We start from the raw sequence: 26,626 nt of genomic DNA, 5'->3' as shown, positions 1-26,626 counted from the left end.
CTTGAGTTTTAGTCGACTAAAACTAATGACAGTTTTCATCCTGAGGACTAAAACTAAATCTAAGATGGCAGTCAAAAACAACACTGGGTGGTGTTTACATTCCAGGTGAGGGTGTCTGTGATGTACACCCCCAGGAATTTGGTTCTGTTGACCACCTCTACAGCTGAGCTGTTGATGAGCAGTGGAGCGTGGTTAGGCCGGTTCTTCCTGAAGTCCAAGATGATCTCCTTCTTCTCCAGGTTCAGGATCAGGCTGTTATCTCTGCATCAGTCCACCAGCTGCTCCACCTCCTCTCTGTAGTCCAGGTCGTTGTCGTCTCTGATGAGGCCCACCACCCTCTGCAAACTTCATGATATGATTGGTGGTGAACCTGGGGATGCAGTCATATCAGAGTGAACCGCAGGGGGCTCAGGATTCAGCCCTGAGGGGAGCCTGTGCTCAGGGTGATGACATCAGAGGTGTTCTAACTGACCTGGACTGACTGAGCTCTGTTTGTGAGGAAGCCTAGCAGCCAATAGCAGAGGGGTGTATTGAAGCCCAGCTGTTCCAGTTTGCCCATGAGATGCTTTGGGATGATGGTGTTGAAAGCCTAACTGAAGTCAAGGGACAGCATCCGCACGTGGCTGTTCTTCTCCAGGTGTGCCAGGCTCAGGTGAAGAGCAGAAGAGATTGGGCCCTCAGGGGAGCGGTTGCATGGGTAGGCAAACTGGAAGGGGTCAAATGTTTGGGGGGAGACTGGAGACCATGTGTTCTTTAACCAACCTTTCGAAGCATTTTAAAAACACTTAAAAGTGATTGTCTTGAATTCATCTTCAAGGCAAGGTAAGGTAAGGCCAATGCATGAGTCATTAGAGAGGTAGTGAACACAACTTTCGATGGCTTTTATTAAAAATGTAATGTGAAAATAAAACAAAAAACTATATGAAACTTCTTCAAATATAACATATATCCATAGTCGGTAACAAAAGTAACATTCAATAAATTGAACTTTATACAGATTTTAACTTGGTTATCTTTTTCACTGCTTTTGAGTTTTGCGCCGAGGACAATAAATCATAGATCCCCAGATAAACAGGGTTGATTCAAATTACGTTTTTTCCATATAAATTTTCCACATCATACAATATTGCAGTGTTTTTCAATCCTGGTCCTCAAGGCATCCTGCCCTAGATGTTTTAGATGTTTCCCAGCTTTCACACATCTGTTATCAATTGATAGCAGACTATCAGGCTTTGCTGAACTGCAATCATCTGAATCAGGTGTGCTGCACCTCAGAAACATCCAAAACATGCAGAGCAGGGTGCCTTGAGGACCAGGATTGAAAAACACTGCAATATGGACATTTGACAATTGATAATATTTTTTCCTTTTCAAGATAGTTTTATAACCATTACAGAAGCATCAAAAACAAAGCAGCATGCGTTTTTTTGACTGCTCAAATCGCGCTCAATGTGAACTTAGCAGATGCGCTATGGTTCAAGTTTTGTTACTAAGGCAAAGCACACTTTTGATTGTTTTGATCTGCCAAAGACAATGTTACCATGTTATACCAGGATCTAAGTGGTCAAGACTAGTTGGTGTGAGAAATTCTAACTAAATGTGTTTGCTTTGCATACAGGTAAGTTGCTTTCACACTGAATGCCAAACCAGTGAAAATTTTCCAGTTTTGGTCACCTTAAAGAAGGACGGCAGGATGTTGGAGAAGCCAGCCAGGAGGACCAAGATAGAAAAAGCGCCGAAGGTAGGGCTGGCCGAGACTACCTCGGTCCGGATGAGAGATTAGCGAAGTGGGGGAGAGAAGTCATCGGCTGGTTGATTTCTGCACTGGAGGCATTACCAAGAAACAGTCCTTCTGGGGTTAAACCAAAATGGCTTTTTTAAAGGAAAAGTCCGTTCTTATTCAGAATTCAAACTTTTGACTTCGGTAAATGGCCTGTACTTACGAAGCGCTCAAGTCAGGAAACTTAACCAAAGTGCTTTACACTTACACACTGATGGTGGCAAACTACATTGTAGCCACAGCTGCCCTGGGGCTTACTGACAGAAGCGAGGCTGTCGTACACTGGGGCCCCGGGGGGCCAGGCCTCACAGAGCAGCTGCCACGAATAAGCCAGTACCCGCCCGGTCATCCATCTCCAAACACAGAGCACCACCAGTGATGAGATATGTGTATATATATATATATGTGTATATATATATATATATATATATATATGTGTATATATATATATATATATATATATATATATATATGTGTATATATATACACATATATATATATATATATATATATATGTGTATATATATATATATATATATATATATATATATATATATATATATACACACACATACACACAGTCTCTGTCAATGAAAAAAAAACAAAAACAACGTGGACGCACATTCACACATGACACTCGCATCCAATAATCCCAGGACCGAGGACCTGGCAGCACCGGTGGCCGGTCCCAGGATTACCGGATGACCCATTAAGTGAACTTCAAATCCGGATGGGGGGGAGGGGAGCGGTGACACCGCCACACCACCCAATCTAGTTTCTGCTTCGGGCCCGGCCCCCCACCCTGCACCCGGACCAGACAGCACCCAGCAGAAGCCCCACCAGGGATGGGGCCCACATGTCCTGCACAGGCACACAAAACAAGACCCCCCCAAAAATAATTCACCCAGCTACTTCCTTCCCCCTCAATACACTATTCGCCCCTCCCTCCACCCCCCTTTGGGAAGAGCAGAAATGACAGCACCTGCAGGCCACCCAGGCCCCGCAACTGCCCCCCGCCAAGACCCTGGACCAGGCGGCCCGCTATTCCTCCAGGCCCCAGACTCCGGACGGCAGGCAGCCTTTGCTCGAGAGCCATCCCCTACATAGAGAGTAAATGGAAATCATTCACTCCACCTGCGAAATTGGCATTTGGTGTAAATGCACCTTTACAATCCTGAGAAACTATGATGCACTCAAATAACAGAAATAAGTGAACTCATTTTATATTACAAATTTATTTCATATAAATAACTTTTACAAAAAATTTGTTTTGAAAAATGTTTTAACTTAAATATTAAACAAGTCGATATAAGACAACCTTGAATGACTGATCAAGCTATACAGAATAAAATGATCATTTTGTGTATTTAAGCAATACTGGACTAAAATAGGCTTGTAGACCCATATTAGCATTAAACATACTTTAGATGAGACTGTCTAAAACTATCTGTAGCTCTGACTGGAGCCTGAATAAAACATTAAAATGCATTTAAAGGTGATTAATTGACCATCTTAAACTCTTTGGACACATTATTTCGTAACTGGATATCAAGCAGCAGAAGTAACTACACTGTTATTTACATAAGCATTATGGATGACGCTGCGCATTTCCTGGATTCTTCGTCTTTGGCTGCTGTGACGAATCCCATAGCCAAAGTACACAGTCAATCCTGTAGGAAGAAGAAATAGCCCAAATATTTTACCCGTGCTTCATATAGTGTGTTAAGCATTGCTTTACAAAGGAGTCATCACCCAGAAATCGTACTTTTTCTTTGGTAACATTCGTGTGTTGTTATTGGGCTTCAATTGACATCTTTCAGAAAATCCTGAGTGTTTTTTTTGTGGGCTCATCGTTCAACCCATGAAAGCCCACTAGTTATCCTGTACTGACATCAATACTGGAAGGGTGCCAACATTAGTTCCCCTTGGAAAAACTCCAGCGCCATCAATTCCACCCTATTCCACCAATCAGGGACACACTTGCAGGTATTCACAGAGTGTGCAGCTTGTGTAACTTTTTACCTATTTTTTAAGAACCAGGAATTAATAGTAAACAATCCATGGCAAAATGCTACTGTGCCAACACCACATCCATATGCAGAGGTGTCAAGTAAAGTACAAATACTTTGTTACCTTACGCAATTAGAAATTTTGGCCATCCATACATTACTCAATTATTTTGTATGCAACCTTTTACTTCTAATCCTTACTTTTTTTTTATTTGCAATAATCTCTACTTTCTACTCCTTAAATTTTCAAAATATACTTGTTAGGTTTGTTTCATTTAAGCTCATTTTCATTGTGTCCTGTTGGTATTTATAAAAAAAAAAAAATAAAATTCATCAAAATAATTTCGGAAGCGTATTGCATTCTCCAAAGAAAAAAAAAAGTCAGACGCATTATCTCGTATTTATGAGGTCTTATCTCGTAATTATGAGATCTTATCAATATATTTGGTAATGATTACTTGAACCAGCAATGAAGCATTTATTGAACAGGCCTTCATGATTACTTTTTAAGAATATCTGCATCTGTTCCACTGAACAGTTCTGTGTACCGAGGTCTGACCTGATACACATTGGAGCTCCGCTACTGTTTTTCACTTCATTAATAAAGTACACAGCTGTAACCCTGGGATTACTACTTGTGGAGTCAGCATGCAGCCATATGACCATGCGCAAAAATCTGTCAACAGCTCCATTAATACAGATTCCATATGGTTTTAGTTTTTCATATGAATCGACATGCCACATGAAGTTGGGACCTGGTCGTTTTAAATGATCTTGAAGCCTCAGCTGTTCTCCTTGAGGATCTAGGATTTTGAGAAGGTACTGTTGGACAGTTCTTTGGGACACTACTAAGCCAGCTGGAATGCAATTCAGATGCATTAATTTATAGCCGTAAAGCAGGGGTCTTCAATGTTTTCCAGCCCAAGGTTCCCCAAACTGATGGCGAGATGCAGAGGGATCCCCCTAATTATATATATTGTATAATTGTGTTCTATCAAACTGGTCCTATATTCACTCTATTACAGATGGAGTAATGTAATGAAAGTAATTCCTCTCTGGGATTATTAAAGTGTTTCTGATTCCTGGTTGATGGGACAGTTGTTGTGAATGAAACGGTGCCCAGCTTGAAAGAGCTCCTGTGTGTCTCTGAATGTGTGCATTGATGACTGAAAGACATCTTCTGCCTCCATTTATCTGTTTACATCAGTGTGTTGAATTCATGTTGATGTGGATTTAAAGACGTTTCAATTAGCGGAAAAATTTGCAGGGGGAGAATATATATACAGGTGCTGGTCATAAAATTAGAATATCATGAAAAAGTAGATTGATTTCAGTAATTCCATTTAAAAAGTGAAACTTGTATATTATATTCATACATTACATACAAACTCATATATTTCAGATGTTTATTTTGTTTAATTTTGATGATTACAAATGACAACAAATGAAAATCTCAAATTCATCATATCAGAAAATTAGAATATTGTGAAAAGGTTCAAAATTGATGGCCCCTGGTGCCACACTCTAATCAGCTAATTAACTCAAACCACCTGCAAAAGCCTTTAAATGGTCTTTCAGTCTAGTTCTATAGGCTACACAATCATGGGGAAGACTGCTGACTTGACAGTTGTCCAAAAGACGACCATCGACACCTTGCACAAGGAGGGCAAGACACAAAAGGTCATCGCTAAAGAGGCTGGCTGTTCACAGAGCTCAGTGTCCAAGCACATTAATAGAGAGGCGAAGGGAAGGAAAAGATGTGGTCGAAAAAAGTGTACAAGCAAGAGAGATAACCGCACCCTGGAGAGGATTGTGAAACAAAACTCATTCAAAAATGTGGGGGAGATTCACAAAGAGTGGACTGCAGCTGGAGTGAGTGCTTCAAGAACCACCACACACAGACGTATGAAAGACATGGGTTTCTGCTGTCGCATTCCTTGTGTCAAGCCCATCTTGAACCACAGACAGCGTCAGAAGCGTCTTGCCTGGGCTAAAGAGAAACAAGACTGGACTGCTGGTGAGTGGTCCAAAGTCATCTTCTCTGATGAAAGTAAATTTTGCATTTCCTTTGGAAATCAAGGTCCCAGAGTCTGGAGGAAAAGAAGAGAGGCACTTCATCCACGTTGCTTGAAGTCCAGTGTAAAGTTTCCACAGTCAGTGATGGTTTGGGGTGCCATGTCATCTGCTGGTGTTGGTCCATTGTGTTTTCTGAGGTCCAGGGTCAACGCAGCCACATACCAGGAAGTTTTAGAGCACTTCATGCTTCCTGCAGCTGACCAACTTTTTGGAGATGCAGATTTCATTTTCCAACAGGACTTGGCACCTGCACACAGTGCCAAAGCTACCAGTACCTGGTTGAAGGACCATGGTATCCCTGTTCTTAATTGGCCAGCAAACTCTCCTGACCTTAACCCCATAGAAAATCTATGGGGTATTGTGAAGAAGAAGATGCAATACACCAGACCCAACAATTCAGAAGAGCTAAAAGCCACTATTAGAGCAACCTGGGCTATCATAACACCTGAGCAGTGCCACAGACTGATCGACTCCATGCCACGCCGCATTGCTGCAGTAATACAGGCCAAAGGAGGCCCAACTAAATACTGAGTGCTGTACATGCTCATACTTTTCATGTTCATACTTTTCAGTTGGCCAACATTTCTATAAATCCTTTGTTTTTATTGGTCTTCAGTAATATTCTAATTTTCTGATATGATGAATTTGAGATTTTCATTTGTTGTCATTTGTAATCATCAAAATTAAACAAAATAAACATCTGAAATATATGAGTTTGTATGTAATGTATGAATATAATATACAAGTTTCACTTTTTAAATGGAATTACTGAAATCAATCTACTTTTTCATGATATTCTAATTTTATGACCAGCACCTGTATATATAAAAAATTCTAATCAACCAAAACTTTTAAGACCCACATTCAGTACCTCCGTGGACCCCCTAGGGGTTGCGGACCCCCTGTCGAACACCTCCGCATTAAGCATCCTGTGCTGGCTTAATTGCTCCTTGCGGAACAATGCGACTTCCAGCAAGTCAGAGTTTTTTGCCTAAATAATTCTAAGGACTTACTGCGCAATGCTGACAAACAAAATCTAATACCATCCACATTGAGGATTCTCAGTATTTCCTGGGGTCACATACCAAAAAGGAAATAAAAAATAAAATAAAATCTGACAATGCTCTCATTGTTCACATTTCATGTAACGTAGCTCGGCAATGAATGTCCTTCCTAACCCTAACCCTTCCTGATCTCCTAAAAATATCTTATAATTATGAGATCTTATCTCATAATTATGAGATAAAATCTCATAATTATGAGATACTGATCTCATATTTATGAGATTAGCTGTCTGATTTTTTTTCTTTGGTGAATGCAATACTCTTCCGTAATAATTAGTTTCATCTAGACAATTTTTTTGTGGTTGGACTGGGTGCTGCCCCAATTAGTTGTTCACCACATGCCAAAATAAATAGTTTTTCAAGATGATGAAAAGTTAAATTTGACACTGTTACCATTAGTTATAAATTAAGAAAATGAAATCTAAGCAAGGTTTCAGCCAGATTTGTAGAAAAATGTTCATTTAATTGAGTAGTGCAGTAAAGCTTCTGTCCATTACCTTTTTTTCCTGCATTACTTTTACTTTTATACTTTAAGTAGTTTTGAAAACTTTACTTTTACAGTTTTTCTTGAGTAAAAAGCTTAAGTTTACCCTCTAACTTCTACAAAAGTGTTTTTAAACCGAAGGATTTCTACTTACTACTGGAGTAAAAAACAATAATACTTTTGACATCTCTGTCCATATGTACACTCACGCCCACAACTCAAACTTGTGTGTACGAAAAAAAAGGGGGGGACTAAGGTGCTAGGAACAACTTCTGTTTTTTTTTTCTCCTATTTTTTAAACAATTACTTAAATACAATTTCAGCAAGACTGTAGTTTTAAAGTACCAAGTTATGACTCCTTTAAAAAAAGTACTTATTTACCGACTGCCATCCAAATAGAATAGCTAATCCATGTTTCTCCTCCAAGTCGAACCATCAGGTAGGTATTGATGAAGATACTAATGACTGGAATAAACGGAAGTCCAGGGACCTAAAAACAGATGAAACATGTGATTTGTTACTTCAAAGGAGATAGAGATTTGTTTTTGTTTTTTTGACAAGAAGGACGCACTAAAGAGAAAAAACAGAAAGGGGGCCTAAAGTATAAGTCAAGCATAGGACAGCCATCAAAGATTACAGCAATGTCTAAAAAAATAATAACATTGCAAAAAAGCTCAATATTTTAATCTTTAGTTTCACAAAGTGACATTATAGAATTCTGACACAAAATGAAAGTTCTCTTAAAACTTTTATTAATATGTATTACAGGTTTTATTGAAAAGGTTTTTACCTATTTGAGAGTCTGAGTTGATATAAGTCATAAACACATCCCTAATGCTGGGTGTTTTCCCCAGGCCTTAAAAACAGCAATTATCTAACTATTGTTGAAAAAGGGAGACTGCGATAAACTGCTCCTGCAGCACTACAGGCCCATCTCAAATGTTTCCTTTAACTGGGAAAACAACTTTTTCAATCATCTAAATACACAAATTGCATTTTAATAGTTAGATGTGTTCTTAATGACCAACTGCTTTGACGTCCATCAGTCAGGTTTCTGTGCCAGCCACAGTACAGAGACTGCCCTAATTACGGTGACATTCAGACTGTGGAAGAACCACAGTGCTGGTATTTCTCAGTTTTCTAGCTTCTCTTCATTGGCTTCCTGTTAAATCCAGAATAGAATTTAAAATCCTCCTTCTCACATATAAAGCCTTAAATGGCCAAGCTCCATCTGATATCAGAGATCTGATTGTTCCTTATGTTCCTAACAGAGCACTTCGCTCTCAATCTGCAGGTTTACTAGTGGTTCCTAGAATTTCTAAAAGTAGAATGGGAGGCAGATCTTTTAGTTATCAGGTTCCTCTCCTGTGGAACCAACTACCAGTTTTAGTCCGTGAGGCAGACACCCTGTCTACTTTTAATGGTAGACTTAACACTTTCCTTTTTGATAAAGCTTATAGTTAGAGTGGCTCAGGTTACCCTGAGCTATCTCTATAGTTATGCTGCTATAGGCTTAGACTGCTGGAGGACATAGGGACCCCTTTTTCCATCATTCTATCTCTATTCTCCCATTTTGCAGTATTTTTTATTTCCATCTAGAATGTTCTGTGCTGCTGCCATCAACACCTTTATTTATAAATGATGGAGCTTGGCCTGTTTTTTAGGGTAGTCCTGTTTCACTGTGACTAAGTGGATGTGCTCTCTTCATTTTCTGACATGGGAGCTGGCTTGGAGCTCGTGTGCCTGGCTGTGTGTTTCCTGGAGGGGGCCGCCTTTGGAGCTAGTTAACGGTTACTTTTTGGAAACAACGACCTTCATCTGAGTTGTTGGCTCTAGTGTCTTAATTTGCATAACACTGAACACTTTGGTGATCAAAATTCATCGTAGATGAAAACACCCCTTGCCTAATGACATTGCACCTCCTTTAGATCCATATAAAAAAAATAAAAAATCAGATTTTGAATTGTGAAAGCATTATATATGTAGGCATTTCAATCAAATCATGAGGGGTGTTAATTCATGGGGAATAAGAATTCTGACATGCAATTCCATGGATCACCTGAGGATGGAATACCAAACAGGAGTCTGGCAAAATGTAAAACATTGATAAAGGCCTTGTTGGATCTTATTAGCACCCAAACACAACAGTGATGGATGACAATTTTTTGGTGAGGGATTGCTGTTGAGTCACTGTAATTGGCTCGATTTCCTTAGAAAGAAAACTTTGAACTTATCTGACACCATACATTTGTTGAATTGTCTCTGTAAAGTTACCAGAGATAACATGTGGTGTGAATTGGTGATATAGAAATAACATGAATTGAATTGGCAATGCAGCACTGGATTGGCTTTTGAGGCAATGTAATTATCAAAATCAAGTGTGCTGCAACACAGGCCAGCGATACTTGAACCAGGATTGAGAATCATAACTCTAGGCCTACTTCCAATCAAGTAACTAGGGCTGGACTGGCCATTGGGCATACCGGGCATACGCCCGACAGGCTGACGCAAATTTTTAGGTTCTCATAATATCAAAAATGTGTTTATCATGGACTTTTTACAGTATGAACCTATAACAATCGGTTATCAACTTACCACATGATAAACTAAAGGATTTAAAAATAAATCACATCCAGCACAACAGTAACAAAAGGCATACCAATTTTAGTTTTAAATGCTTATACCTCTTCAGCCCTGCCCTCCCCACACTACTGAGTGAGGTGATTAAACTGCCATTTCAGGTGACAAGATTTGGAGGAATCATTTTGTTCTGGCCTGTGAAAAGTGATAGTACAATCACAGAAACAATGGGAGCGCAGAGAAAACAGGCTGCAAAGAATTCAATTGTGGCAGCCAAATATGTCAAAATAACATGTTTGTTCTGCACCACATAGACTGGAGCAGCAGGAAGGAGAAGTAGACAAATGCAAGTGGATTCAGTTGAGGAGAGAAATGTGATCCAGCAACAGACTGAGGAGGTCTGAAAGCTATTTAGAGTCCAGAAAGAAATTTTAATACTGGCAGACCTAGGATGAAAGAAAAAAGGAATATTTGTTTGTCTCACAAAAAGAAGTTTGCTTTTCATAAACATGCAGGTAAAGACTGACTGGTCTGATAACTCATTTCATCTACCTGCTTATCTCTGCCCAGTCTAATTACTGTTCATCTGAACCACCTGCTTCAGTCTATATTTAACCAGCCTTCAAACCAGTCATCAGTGCCAGATTATTTGAGCCTGTGGTGAGAGATCTCTAGCCTTACTGAGTTTTTCTGAATGTCTGATCCTGACATGTTTAGCCTCTAGACCTCTTAGTCCGCTTGTTCATGTTCTGATCCGTTTACCTGATCCGTTTTCAGACTCCTGATGGATTCTTCCCCTCTGTTAACCAAAACTTAAACAGTTTGCCTGACTCCATTCTGGATTTCCCTTTGGTACCTCTTCGGACCTCTGATCTCTTGGCTTTGACTATCAAGCAAGTCTTAAACACTGGCTTTGCTTTTTGGATTATCTGGCCTTCCTTCTTCTGTTCAGCTCTGATCCCTGCCTCTTCTCGGACCTCCAAGACACCAGCACCTGGGACTCTCTGGGCAGCGCCCGTCACAACCCCCATTTCAAAGGAGTGGACCCACTCAGGTCAGATTCAATTTGCATGTTATCTAAGCAAAAACAAGGCTTTGTTGGGCTACTGTATTAACCCTGGAACTCAACACTATTTCAGACATTTTGAATTCAAAAAGCTTCCTGGATGGGAAGCCAAACATCTTCAAACTTGGAAACAAAGTCAAAGTTGTTTTTTTTTTTTTTTTACTTTTTTTGAATGGCTATGACCTGGATGACTGAGAATCTTCACCAGCATGTACGAGCAAATGGTCTAAGTGAATTATCAGTTCATACAAAGGGTGCATTACAGTTATGTCTACTATGCAGTTATACAGTTACCATAAAGGAGGGTTGAGATGTGCTCTGTGGATGTCTCCAGATAATAATGACGTCAAAGATGAGCATTAGCAGAAGGATTGAGACAAGCGTCAAACTCCAGAGCTCCTGTCTGAAAAGGGAGTCGATGGCTTCGTTCACCAGAACACTTAAAGCAACTACCAGCACCACTGGAGACAAATCAGATCAATCAGGAAAGGTTTGATTTTCTAATGAGGACAACATGAAAATGACAACTGCTAAATATAACTCGTACAACGGGTACGGACCACAATAGAATTGTCAGTGAAAGAGGAAGGATAACTCACAAATGATGACCGTTGCTATTTTGACATTTTTAGAGGTGCGGTGAGTGGGTTGATGTGGAGGCCTGAGAAGTCCAATTATTGTGAATGGCTCAGTTTCTGGTTGGACATCAGGATTGGATTCCTCTTTGTACCTGCAATGACAAGTCAAACAAGTAAAGGTTTTTACATATTGAATCTTTTCAATGTCTGATTTCAAATAAAGGCTTAAATTACTAAAACCTGACAAAACAATCCTTTAGAAAGCTGTTAATGATTACAATCAGTTATTGGATAAACATACCTTAATAAAAGAACACATACTGCAACCAAAGAGTATGCAAAAATGGTCCCAATTGATCTCAAATCAACCAGTGCCTTTAGGTCAAAGAGAAGCACCATGAAAGCTTCCAAAAAAATAGGAAAGGTGTTATTGTTGAATGCTGATCTAATCTAAAGCAAAGTCTGGCTTGTGGTTGCAGGCTTGTCTATTTTCTGTTCTGACACTTAAAGGAGGCGGTCACATTTTCCTGCTGCTCCTGCTCCTCCCTGCCTTTGCTTTGCTGTATCTTGTCTTTTCTGAGCTCTCTCTTCATATCACCTGAATTCAAACATTGGATCTGGTCAGCTGGTCCCTCAATGCAATCGATCAAATTTTCTCAACTAAAAGACAGGGAAAAGGGGAACCTTCCTGTCCTGCCGGGATGTACTTTGTGGGATACACCATGGACTCCTGGAAGGCTTGGAGGATGGTGTGTTTCACAACGCTGTCACTGGAGGATGTTGATGTATGGATTTCAGATTTATGATTCTCGGATTTCTCCTGTTTGGATTTGGAGGATACCTGTTGTATCTACAATTACAGATGATGGTAGCATTTGGGCATTGATCTGGCTACCAGCAGCGGTTGACATGCTCTCAAAGGCTGTAAATGAGCAAGACCGTGAGCTGGGCGATATGCTGAGTGCGATTGAACACAGGTTAGCTGTGGTGATTGAACTCAGAGGCGAGATGGGATAATATCTTGGATGTGCATGCTCGCTTCAAGGCGGAAAAGCCCAACAAATTTGGAATATTGTTGGAATATTGAGCCAGAAAGAAAAGTCTCAAGGCTGATGAAAATTCCTATGCAACCTGCTCTAACAAACAATAAGTATTATTCTAGATTGGGCCTCCCCCGTATCAAGCCTCCCCTGGATGTTATGGCGGAAGGCCCCAGAACTGCCAAGAACTGAAGGGCCAGAAGTTATGACCATCAAAAAGGCTTTTAACGCCTTTGATGTGAACGCAGAATAAGATGTGTTGAGTGTGATTGGTCACTATGCCCATAAAAGCTCTATATAAATTAATTCCACCCATCTTATGATAAAACATTATGTACAATGACCTAAATATCCCAATATGTGCCACATATATCAATTCATCTAAAAAATATGGAAGATTTGAATAAAAAAAAAAAAGTACACTGAAAACTGTTGCATTTTATAGCATTGACTTTTCAAATTAGACAACATCCAAAAAAGTAAAAACAAAATCCACTGGACTTTACTCCCAAGTTCGAAGACGTTTCACTTCCCATCAGGAAGCTTTTTCAATTCAAAATAAAAGAAATGGCATTGAGTTCCAGGTTTTATAGAGTGATGCTTATCAAACCTGTGAATACCCAAACTGGCCGTTTTTTCCAATCAGCAAAAAAAAAAAAAAATCGCCATCCCACATGCTGCTGGAGTCTCTGAAAAACTCAAGAGGATTTTCTCCAAATATAAAATCCCAGTACATTTCAAACCAAACAAGACCCTTAAACAGAGACTAGTGCATCCTAAAGACAAAACCCCCAGACCGAAAATGAGTGGAGAGGTGTCTGCAGTTCAATGCAGTGAGGAATGCTCTGATATTTATATTGGAGAACCCAAACAACCTCTCCACAGACGCATGGCCCAACACAGAAGAGCGACCTCCTCGGGACAAGACTCTGCAGTACATCTATACCTTAAAGACATAGGACATTCTTTTGAGAACCAGAATGTTCCCATTTTGGAAAAAGAAAATAGGTGGTTTGTGAGGAGTGTGAAGGAAGCCATCTATGTTAAGAAAAAACGATTTTATACAGAGGGGGAGGGATCAGGTTTACAGCTTTCAAAAACCTACAATGCAGCAATTGAGTTGATTCCTTCCCGCCTTAAAAATAAAATTCCCTTTAACGACCCCATTTCAGAGACATATACAGATATCTGGTAATAAACAAAAGAAGCCAAACGACCCCCATTCCAAAGGGGTGGTCCCTTGGTCCATTTCAATTTGCATGTTTTCTAAGCAAAAACAAGGCTGTGTTGGGCTACTGTATTAACCCTGGAACTCAATGCTCTTTCTGACATTTTGAATTCAAAAAGCTTCCTGGATGGGAACTTGGAAACAAAGTCCAGTGTACTGTTTCTTTTTTTTCTTTACTTTTGTGGAATGACTATGACCTGAATGACTGGGAATCTTCACCAACAGACAACATCAACTTCAAAATATCTAAAGCTTAACTAGAGCTAAACATTATTCTTTTATAAACCCTAGAATTCCTTGCAGAATATTTTTGCAGGGTTATGTGAGTTAATTTTGGGTACAAAAGCAGATGGCCTTACCAGCTGCAGCTCCTGCAGACAGTGTGGCTAACACTGGGCTTTGCCTGGTGCTCATGTAGCGTAGCGGCTTGAAGAGCAGGCCATCTCTAGCCATGGCAAACATTATCCGTGGCATTGGAAACATCATGCCAAACAGACTGGGGAATAAAAGGAGTGGAAGCAGGGCTTACAATCACTATGGATACATTTCCTACACAACAATGATATAATTAAATTGAACCTGTTAGCAATTGACTGAAACATACCTTGTAGAGAGGGCACAGAGTGATCCTGCAGCCACTGCATATTTTGCAGGCTCCCAGCCAGTGACGTGCGGTCAGGGGAGGCAGGTGAGGCAGTGCCTCACCAGCCATCATGGAAAGAAAGAAAATATATAATCATAAAGTAATTTAAATTGTTATATTCATCCGGTGGTTTGTACTAAAAAATATTCATTTTTCATGTAGCTTCACCAATTTCGATTTTTATTTGTTCAAAATCGCTGAATTTTCTTATTTTCCCATTCAAATGCTTGGAAGCGATGCCGGTGAGGCAGCAGCGAGCTCTGCCTCACCTTGGATTGCGCAACCCCTGGCTCTGCGCTGGCTGCAAAGCGGAGAGAGCATGTTGCTGTACGGCGTCAATAAAATGGTTTAAACAAATGTAATATGTGAACTTATTTCTAATAATTTGGCTTATGTATATAATGTACAGAGCTTTTTGTCACCAACTGTGTTTGTGTAACGTGTTTCGTGTAATGAGCGATTATAAACGGCAGAGAACAAGTTCGAGGTGAGGCAGGCAGTTCTCTTGCCTCATGGCAGGGGGTGCTCAAGAGACTGAAAACATAAGGCAGGAACAGGACGGATCAAGGAAGGCTTTCTTCCCTGGCAGTGATCTCCATTGAGACAGAGAGACTTTTAAAACTGAAGGAAGATAAGGAGGACTTCTATTCATTTATAAGTAAAGGTAAGACAGTAATAACATTTATTTTGTTTTGTTTTTTAAGGAAATGTGTGTTTTGTGAGCTACAGTTTGTACGTATGTGTAAGGATGCAGAAGTGAAACATAACCTGTAAACTGCTGTCAATCTATGCATCTATTTGCAAATCTGATTCTGATGACGTCAGTGCCTCACCAGCTATGAACCTCACCGCACGTCACTGCTCCCAGCCAATATACTCAAAGGCCACTGGCAGTGGACTATGTGTGTCAAGCAAATAGTAGGGCATCATAAGTGTCAGGGAGGCCGAGATGCCAAAATAAGCCAAGAAGCAGATCAGCAAGGACAGCACAATCCCGAGAGGTATAGATTTCTGTGGATTCTTTACCTCTTCACCTATTAAAGCAGATCCTTCAGAATTATACATCACTATTTCTCATTAGTAATGCTGCATTCACAATGGGCGACTTCTGGGCATCAATGTGTCTGATTTACATGCAAAGTCTTGGGGGGGGGGGGGGGGGGGGGGGGGGTCCAGCTGAGCATATGAGCGTTCAACACTTTAGTTTAAAAAAAAAAATTACTTTTGCCACTGGATGCCCGACCATTAACCGATCAGAAAAGACACACACCATCTGCAAGCTGTCATCGCTTCTGCAGATATTCTGCATATGAAAAATAAATGAATACAAAGGACTTAAACTCCAAAGGTTAAAAACAAAAAACAAAATGGCAGAATGGATTGTTATGTAGAAGGAACAGAGAGTCGTGAACATCTGTAGTCTTAGTGTTTCTAATGACTGATGAAGTTTTACCTGATTGATAACAAAACTGAAAAAAATATGTTTATGGTGAACAAAGCAAAGGGCTGGTTATTCTCCTGCAGCAGTGTGTCGCAGTGAGCTTGTCAGATATTTTTGATTTACAGGTATGCCCAATATTGAAGCGCGGTCTGCAGTGTTATTCCACGCCACAACTCAAGAGGGCCAATCAGGAACTAGCTGTGGGTCTAGATACGGCCGAGGCGGTGAGGAAGTGGGGGAAGGTTTGTGCGACAACAGAGGGGCGAAAAAGAGCGGGGATCCAGGTGAAAAAAAAAAGGGTCCCAGCATTCTCACGCACCTCGCTCTACTGGTCAAACCTCACAAGTCGTTTTTCACAATGGCGGTCATACAAACAATACAAGCTGGTAAGGAAATACTCAGAGTAGAGCGGATGTACACTCACCGGCTACTTTATTAGGTACCCCATGCTAGTAACGGGTTGGACCCCCTTTTGCCTTCAGAACTGCCTCAATTCTTCGTGGCATAGATTCAACAAGATGCTGGAAGCATTCCTCAGGGAGTTTGGTCCATATTGACATGATGGCATCACACAGTTGCCGCAGATTTGTCGGCTGCACATCCATGATGCGAATCTCCCGTTCCACCACATCCCAAAGATGCTCTATTGGATTGAGATCTGGTGACTGTGGAGGCCATTTGAGTACAGTGAACTCATTGTCATGTTCAAGAAACCAGTCTGAGATGATTCCAGCTTTATGACATGGCGCATTATCCTGCTGAAAGTAGCCATCAGAAGTTGGGTACATTGTGGTCATAAAGGGATGGACATGGTCAGCAACAATACTCAGGTAGGCTGTGGCGTTGCAACGATGCTCAATTGGTACCAAGGGGCCCAAAGAGTGCCAAGAAAATATTCCCCACATCATGGCACCACCACCATCAGCCTGAACCGTTGATACAAGGCAGGATGGATCCATGCTTTCATGTTGTAGATGCCAAATTCTGACCCTACCATCCGAATGTCGCAGCAGAAATCCAGACTCATCAGACCAGGCAACGTTTTTCCAATCTTCTATTGTCCAATTTTGATGAGCTTGTGCAAATTGTAGCCTCAGTTTCCTGTTCTTAGCTGAAAGGAGTGGCACCCGGTGTGGTCTTCTGCTGCTGTAGCCCATCTGCCTCAAAGTTCGACGTACTGTGCGTTCAGAGATGCTCTTCTGCCCACCTTGGTTGTAACGGGTGGTTATTTGAGTCACTGTTGCCCTATCAGCTCGAACCAGTCTGGCCATTCTCCTCTGACCTCTGGCATCAACAAGGCATTTCCGCCCACAGAACTGCCGCTCACTGGATGTTTTTTCTTTTTCGGACCATTCTCTGTAAACCCTAGAGATGGTTGTGCGTGAAAATCCCAGTAGATCAGCAGTTTCTGAAATACTCAGACCAGCCCTTCTGGCACCAACAATCATGCCACGTTCAAAGTCACTCAAATCACCTTTCTTCCCCATACTGATGCTCGGTTTGAACTGCAGGAGATTGTCTTGACCATGTCTACATGCCTAAATGCACTGAGAACCTAATAAAGTGGCCGGTGAGTGTAGATTTGACCAATCAGAGGCCTCCTGTCTGCGGCACTGTCTGCGGTCCCCTGCAATTTTGGAGAGGAGCAGCAGAGTGTCTGTGGAAGGGGCGGGGGCACATTGGCATTCACACACGCAGACCACCTGGTTTCTGAGTATAAACCAGCCTGTTAGACCATGGTATAAAGGGGGAGGGCTGGGTAGCGCTGTGGCCATCATCTCTTAGCTCGGTCAGTTAGCCATATTAAGCTACACTACTTTTAAATTTGTGTCAACAACAACCATCCGTTTTCTACAAGTAGAATTACTGTTTTCTTCATGTAAAATCTCTACAAAACTAATTTTTTAAGATGTCCCATTTGTCCTCCTCTGCCCTCAGATCCTAATAAAAAGAATGAAAATAAGCTGAGACTTGTTTTGTCATCTTGTTAAATAGTAGAGCTCAGTCTTAGAATGCAGTACTTTCCTTCAAGACTGACAATGATTGTTTTCTACTATCGGCTACTTTAGATCACCAATGTACTTTAAAATAGTAGATAAAATGTTGACACTCCAAAAGAGATTTGATCCCTAAGAAACAGCTGCAATACAGTTTGTCCGAGTGGAGTTGCCATGACGTCATAAGCAGGGTCAGGGCTCTGAGCAGGTCTGGTATTTACACCGGCAGTATGCTGGAGGTCTGCTGTTCCCAACAAGAACTGCATATTTTAGTGGGATCATAATCCTGATGAAGAGATGAACAAAGGATGTTCTGAGGTGAACTTTCTCACTTAAAAATATGTTAAAACTATTTTTCCAGCTTAAAGTACATAAAGCAAGTTGCTCTCTAGCTTGAAGCTAAAGAACAGAGCAGATAAACACCAGAGCAGTGAAGCATCAAAGCAGCTGGACCTCACTTTGATCCAACGTCCACATTTCTGTGTTTACAAGTTTTTGACGCCCATAACGCATTTCTGAACACAGCATAAGTAGTCGAGATTATAACCACACAATGAGCCATGATGTTAAGCTTCCTACTAAAAAGTAAACAAATTGCCAAAGCTTCCCATTTTCAACCTGGTTTACCTATAATCTGAGATATCCTAAAACACTACGCTACATTCAGACCGCAAGTGCTGGAAGCAGCAAAAAGCTTCTGCTGCTTCATTCCTGATGTTTGTCCACATTAAGGTCAGACGTCCAGTAAAGTGTGTCCAGATGCATCTGATGCTTCTGCTGCTCCTGTGTTCAATGGCAGAGAGCGGCTTTGCTAGATTTGCTGTGATCAGTGGGTAAAAAGTAGTTTGAATATATTTCTACATTTTAAGTTAATTTAGGCATTAATAAACTGTTTCAGAGGAGTGATCATAGCACTCTGCATCAGCAGCGCTGTGTCTCCCTGCCAGCTCCCAGATCTACTTCTGTAATTGGTTCATGTGGCGCATCAAGCAGCATAGATTACCTTTTTCCAATTCCAGCATCTGCTGCTTTTGAAGAGCGTTGCACACCTCAGATGCTCAGAAGCTCATGAGGCGCTGCTCAAGCTGCTTGAAATGCGCCGCAGGTCCTTTTGATGCACCTTGATGTGCATCAACCATTGACTTTGCATGTAAACAAACTGCTTTTGCAGCATGCGGCCTGAATGTAGCATTACAGTCAGCTTCTCCTTTAAAAGGAGAAGGATTATTTGGCCTAGTGAACAAATAATTGACTCTTAAGCAAAGAGTGACAGCTTAACTTTTACTTCATACAATCCAAAGATTACCGTACCTGTTGTAGCTATGCAGTCAAATCCAACAAAAGCATAGAAACAGGTTGCTGCTCCTTTTAAAGTGCCATCGAATCCAAAAGGGAAAAATCCACCAATGCCAAAGTCAACCGTTTGATTTTTGGTTGACAAATGGTTTCTGTGGAGCAGTTAAAAGAAACCTGTCAGCCTTTTGAAAATATATATTTAGCTAAAAATAAAAAGGTTTACAACATCATGTAGCATTGCTGTCAGATACTGGAGACTTTGGAGACAACATCTAAAAGCAGCGAACTCTGCTCTCCAGAGCAAGTAGATTGGTAACCCCGCCTCCTGCTCTCCTCTATCTTGTCTGCTGTCATGATTCATGCAGCTATTATTTCATCCAAATGAAAAATGGAGAACAGAGAAGCAGATCATGGCTTGTCTACAGTGAAAAGAAGGACTGGGTTATTTACTTTGGCCTTTTTGGAAACACAGGAAGGAGCAATCAGCTAAGTGAGCTTAGTGCTTGGAAAAAATCTTTGATTCCTTTTGAGACAGCATGAAAAGTCAGCTATGTACAAAACATAGAGAGGAAAACAACAAGAAACGGGACAAGAAGAGAGGGACAAAACCTAGAACAGATAATGGATGTCTATTCTAGTAACATTTCTCTATCTGGAAAATGGGTCTGTTTATGTGTTGTCTTCTCATTTCAGAGAATTGCCCTAGGGCCCCAAATTTCCTAAATCTGCCCCTGATTTCACACTTCTTTTTAGGCAGAATTTAGGATTCCATCTAAAAATGTAAAGTCTGTGGTTTCTCATGGAGTCTGCTTCCTTTTCAGCAGTTGCTACAGTAGTTTGCTAAAACTAAAAATTTTGTAGTTAGGAAGTTCCTTTGCCCAATCAGCTGGTAAGGTTCTTCTGTTGTCCTAACTCTGAAGCATTAGGAAAACAGATCCAAATATGATAAGCCGAAATATATATATATATATATATATATATATATATATATATATATATATATATATATATATATATATATATATATATATATATATATATATATATATATATGATAAAATATTAACTACAGAAACAAATAACACAAAACATGTAACAGAGTTTTGAATTATGGATTGAATGAAAATTACTTACTCCATTTCCAAGGTAAAATTGTGAAGAACTCTCTCACTGATGTTCCAGTTGCTTATTTCTCCTTTAATGAAACCGGCAATGATGATAAAAAGCAAGACTAGCACATTTACAGAAGTAAAAATTATATTCAGGAGTGCAGACTCCTTCACGCCATAGGCAAGTATTCCTGCAAAGAAAGGTCATTAGATCAGAAACACATTGTATACTGCATCATGCAACAAAGGTATGCATACCTGACAGCAGCATAATCAAAGCAGCAGCAAAGAAGTCTGGGTATGTAGCTAGGCCAGGGAGGTCCATCATGACATGTTCCTCCAGAGTTTTGGCAATAACATTATCGATGAGGTCATCAAAGGCTCCGGTCCAAGCCTTTGCTACACTTGCTGCACCTGGAAATTTAAGAAACAAATATGGGCCGGATCTATCAAAGGTTTGCGTGTATAAAAACGTGAGCTATTTCACTGCGCACGCTAAAAAATGTACAAACTGATCTATCAACAGCGTGCTAAAAGGATTTGGTCTTTAAAACGTGCTAAATAGCGCCTCTTATCCATTTAGTACTTTTTCTGCAATGAATATGCAATATGGGGCGTTTACACGCAAAAGTGCGTCTTGTGGGAGGAGAACATGTAAATATATTAATTTAGCACTCGCAAAGTGATTTATTAAACCTGAAAGCAATTTTGCTAACGGTATCTGACTCTATATTTAACACGTTTCAAAAGAAGGTGCAAATGGTCTGTATGCGTAATTGCGCACACATGGCAGCGGTTATTGTCGCAAGAAGGAGACATGGAAATTAAGCAAGGAGACGCAGAGAACGCATTTTTTCACTCCGTGTGAATATTTTTGGAATGAACGAGGAAACGATCATCAAAACATATCGTTTATCCAGCATTGCCATTCTGGAGCTGCAATTCCAGTGATTTGCTCCTCACAGAGCGTCAGCTGTACTTGTTTCTCAATGCTGGTCAGAGGCATCTCATCTACTGTGCCCCCTCCAGTTTTGTTCGCAGATGTTTTGTTATATGCCAGTTTTTCTTTGGTTCGCCTTCTAATATCCTGGTATCTTCTTTTTACTTCATCCACTGTTCGCAAGGTTTCACCGACAGCGTTTACTTTATTACAGATTTGTTCACATATAGCGTTCCTCTGTGTGACAGGCACACTTCTTTGCTGTAGCTCACTTAAATGTTTGTTGCATTCATCCACCAATATCTCCATTTCCATGGGGTCGAATTTCCTTTTGCGCCTTCTGCTGTCCAAACTCGCCATGCCGCAAACCACAAAACGCGCAAAACCATCATTTAAATAGGGCGTCTCCAACAGTTTTGCACCTGCCACCAGTTACGCAATCGCTCTTGTTAAATCACCCGCAAACCATGGTTCAGCCCCTCGCGCAAAATTCCAGTTTGCGAGCGCAAATTACTGCACGCAAAATTGGATCTTGATAAATCCGGCCCTATGTGTATTATTCCCCATCCTATGTGATAAAAAGTTTATTGGAATGCCAATAATACATTTGCATAAACAAATATATATTCTATTCAATTCAGTTTATTTATGTAGTGCCAAATCACAACAAGTTAACACAGTTCACCAGATCAAACAGTCAAATTGATTAAAAGTTTTCAATCAAGGGAAACCAGTTGATTGCATGGACTCATTGACCCGAAGGCAATCCCTCACGCCAAAGCCGGGCGTACACTGTGCGATTTTTTTTTTCAACAGTTACACGCAGCTACAGTTCATACTGTGTGTGTGTGACCAAACCGCAGGGTTTAAAAGTTCACAGCTCATGATGTTTGTTCTCACTCTGTGCGACCCGACGCTCTCATGCGATCTGCTCACACTGAACATCTAAAAACCATCTCAGCTCCGCAGTGAGATGGAGCTACTTGGACTCGTCTATCCAGATCCAAATGAGTAGAAGAGGAATATGAAGCTCACTAGAGTGAAACGAGAAAAGATAACGATGTATTTAGAGAAAGACATGGCTGAGCAAACGTGGCTACTACTGTCTGTCAGTTTTACAGTAAGAACTCCATTTCACTCATTGCACCCCCGCCATGCTTCTGTGTTTTCATATGAGAGGAAGACGAAGAATCCTTGTTTGCCAACTGAGCGATTTGCCCACAACCACCTCACGACAGCCGAATGAATTTCAAACACGTTTGATATTTCTCCCGACCTCACGATTCCTGATCAGGATGTGGTCGTTAGAGGCTGATTACCTCTCGTTAACACCTGTATACTACACAACACACCACCAGGATAAAAGTCGGCCTGATCTAAAAATTCTCACATGACTGGAAAAGGGCAAAAAATTGTATAGTGCATTTCCAGCTTAAGCATGCTTGTAGCGAAAGTGGGGAGGAAAAACTCCCTTTTAACAGGAAGAAACCTCCAGCAGAACCAGGCTCAGTGTGGGCGGCCATCTGCTGAGGCCGACTGGGGTTCAAGGAGACAGAAGCAGAGACACAAAAAGAAGCAGAGATACGAAAAGAAGCAGAGATACAAAAAGCAACTGTAAACCTACAGGCGGTCCCGTCCAGGGCTGTGTTTCTAATGCTGTAGTGCCAAAGAGCCGTTTGTAATGAGGGATTTTATTAGAATGGCTTCCATTTTCAACAGAAAAAGCTTTTCGTTTGATACAGTGCATCTTGAAGTTGAGAGCTAGTTGCTCTTAAGGACTGGATTTAACAAGCTCTGGTCCAGGGTGTCTTTCCAAATATGTTTACAAAGGAGCAATGTGCAAACCTTTGCACTTAAACTTGCCCTTAGTAGGGTTTGAACATTTCTTTTTAAACATTATATTTCAGGGTTAATTTTTTGTAAATTTTTTTAACATTATAGTGTTAATCTAATTCTAGTGATTGGGATTGTCAGTGCGGTTTGAAAACACTGCAAACAGAAGCAGTGGTATATTTTCTACCTAATATACAGCCCTACTTTTTTTTACTAACTAACCAGATTAAGAATAAATGCAGAAATAAATAAGTGTTAAAACTAGTTATACAACGTTAAGTTCCTTTATTTGATACCACACATTGCAAAAAAGATGTTCATTTTAACTAATAAAAAACAACTGCGGTCTGTTATTTCAAGTGCATAATTTCCAATTATCTTATTTTAAAGGTAAATCACCAATTTCATACCATCTTATTTTCCTGCTCAGATTAAGGGTTAATACTCTTATTTTAAGAAAGTTGTGCTCATTGTCAGAATGTCTTTGCAGTGCAAGTGTATTTGAATGATTTACTTACCTATGACATAAGACAGGAGCAAGTTCCATCCAGTTACAAATGCCCACACTTCTCCTACAGTCACATAGGTATAAAGGTAAGCTGAGCCAGTCTTTGGAACTCGGGCTCCAAACTCAGCATAGCACATTCCTGCAAATACTGAAGCTACAGCTGCCACAAAGAAGGAGAGGATGATGCTTGGGCCGGCCACCTCCCTTGCAACCTCCCCTGAGAGCACATAAACTCCAGCTCCAAGTGTGCTGCCGACACCCAGACCCACCAGGTCCAGGGTGGTGAGGCACCGGCAGAAGTTGGACTCCTCACCTTCTGGCTGCAGAGGCTTCTTCCGGGACATGGCATGAATGAAGGTTGAAACTTTGGTGCATGATGCTCTGAAATCACCAAGTGATAACAATGTTCATGTCCTGTGCTGACTTTTCTTTAGTGATCATTTTCAGAGTTTTAATTAATCAGCATTACCTGCAAGTTGTATCTAAGCTTCTGTTCTCAATATCTCTTGACATCTCAATGGTAAATAGTAAAAAAAAAAAAAAAGGAAACCTTACAGACTTCCTTTTCTTTCCAGGTTGTGCACTTCACTGCCTTGCAGCCTGTCAGAGGTGCACACCTGTAATTAGTTCACTTAATAAGTTTGCTGAGGCAGCAGGTAGCTGACTTCCATTAAATTCCACTTTCCTTAGAACACTTTAACTGTTTATTGTTTTGAAATTAAAACATATCAATAAACGACCATCAAATGATAAACAGTAGTGATGGTTAATGAGGCATCTGGAAGCATTTTGACACATTGCCAAACTGGATTGATGCTGCGTTGATACTGTCTTGATACTGACACCTGCTGGACACCTGCTGACACTACATGCAGCTTTTTAGACTGAATTGATTTGATGGCCTAGAACAATGATATAATTTAAATTATTGTAGGTTATATTGTATTATTTCATTTATTTATGTTTAAACTGAAAATATCTATGATATATTTAGATTCAGCCAATAAACAATGTAAAAGTAAATCATTATGTGGAGGATTTTAAATCATATTTTTTAAAACAATAAGTATAGTTAAAAAAAAGTCAATCATAAGTCAATTTGAAATTAACTTAAATTCAGATATGTTGAGTGATAAATGAGAGGAAAAGGATGAAACAACCAGAAAATAAAAATAAAAATGACTGATACATTCCTATTCCTTCAAAATTCCTGATAATTGTAAAAAAAAAAAAAAGAACAAGACAAATTACATTTAAAATAAAATAAGAAAGAACAATTGCATTGACTTATTTCAAGTGCTTATCTAATTATCTTATTCTAAGAGTAAAAATCCTATTACATTTGCAAATCATCTTATTTACATAGTCAAACTAAGGGTACATACACTTCATTTTTACTTATTTCTAGATCGTTTTTGCAGTGTATGCTCAATGCATTTGTGTTACTGGAACCATCACTAATAAACAGTAGTAACGATGGAAGCCAGTGCATAAATGCACAAAAAAAAATGAAGTTCAGGAATAAATATTACAGAGAATTTCTACTTCAAACAGAAAATAGAAATGGCCACCTTTAAAAGAAGACAATCATGTCTGTAACCAAAATATAAAGAAAAGGAATATTATGATGAAAATAGAAGAGTTTATAGAATGACTTCTGAAGTTCAACTGAAGAAACTAAATTACTTCCCTCATCATCAGAGGCTTATCTGCCTCTGACACAAACCAATCAGCTTTGAACTGCACCTCCACGAAGCCCAACCAGCATCCAGAGTCTATCTTAAAAGGTCTCCAAATCCACGACTCCACCTGCTATGGCTTTGATAGTTAGATCTTTGTGCGTTCCAGCCTCTGATCTCTATTTATTCACTGGATCACTGAGTGCCTGTTGGTAATACGGGGTTGAAGTGAAGCCACTGGCCGCCATATTGGTACTCCCTAGTTGGACTGGTCCCAATATAAACAATCCATGCGCTACAGCATCGACCAACGATGATTTTTCTCATTTTCAGGGGTACTTAAGACTTTTTAAATTAAGATAAATTCATCACTTTGACACACACTGGCTATTTCATAGCATCAGTAGATTACTTTAACTTATAATTTAAAAAAGGCACATCACATTGCATTGGCAGTATGAAGTCAAAGAAGTCTATAAATTATATAATATAACATATTATACAAACCCAACACAATGAAATGAATGTGTTAATGGAAAATAGTGATACAGATGTGCCAAAAGTGCTAAATTCATGATGTACATGTAATATACATGGATTTATTGAAAAAATGTTTGTGTATCTTGCAATCTATAATTATGGATGTATATTACCGTGCGATGTGATGCATCCTGATCTTAATGTAACTGGAACATATATACATGCAGAACAAACACTACAGGAATGACGACCTCATCCACTTAATAAAGAATTCCTACATTTACATTCACAGTGAATTATTTTCTATTTACTCTACTTTCTGTTTTCTAACGTTAGACACAATGTCGATGGCTAACTCAGAAAATGTCTTCAAATCGGTCCGAGATAGCCAGACTAATGTTACTCTACATACTATACTAAAGGATCCATTGGTGTATGAAGGAATTTTCTTGGTTAATTCATCCACTGACTGGGAAATTCCCTGTGAAATAATCTTCCTACAGCCAGAAAACTATTTGTTTTAGCAGCCAAATGCTACACAGGTAGGCATTTTGACTGTGCGTCTCCATGGGAGTGGGAAGAACCAATATGGCAGCAGGTGGCTTCACTTTTTCGGGCAATCAGCAATCCATTTAATGAATAGAGATCAGTGGTTCCAGCTAGGGTGAACAGATTTCTTCTTTTTCCAGGACATGTCCTACTTTTCATACCTAAAAAGTTGTCTCTCACCCATTTTATCACAAATGGGTGAGAGAATTAGGCCTCTGTTTCACGTCATATGCATACCCCAGCGAA

At 40.1% G+C, this 26,626-nt stretch overlaps 1 pseudogene; it reads right to left on the bottom strand.

Annotated features, from left to right (window-relative positions):
• Nucleotides 1-589: 589 nt before the first annotated feature.
• On the bottom strand, nucleotides 590-26,021 carry LOC119771881 (annotated as a pseudogene).
• Between the last annotated feature and the right edge of the window lie 605 nt (nucleotides 26,022-26,626).

The sequence above is a fragment of the Cyprinodon tularosa genome, unplaced genomic scaffold, assembly GCF_016077235.1.
Source record: "Cyprinodon tularosa strain WSP-4 unplaced genomic scaffold, ASM1607723v1 ctg692, whole genome shotgun sequence".
Taxonomy (NCBI): domain Eukaryota; kingdom Metazoa; phylum Chordata; class Actinopteri; order Cyprinodontiformes; family Cyprinodontidae; genus Cyprinodon; species Cyprinodon tularosa.
This window is presented reverse-complemented; position numbering and strand designations above follow the sequence as displayed.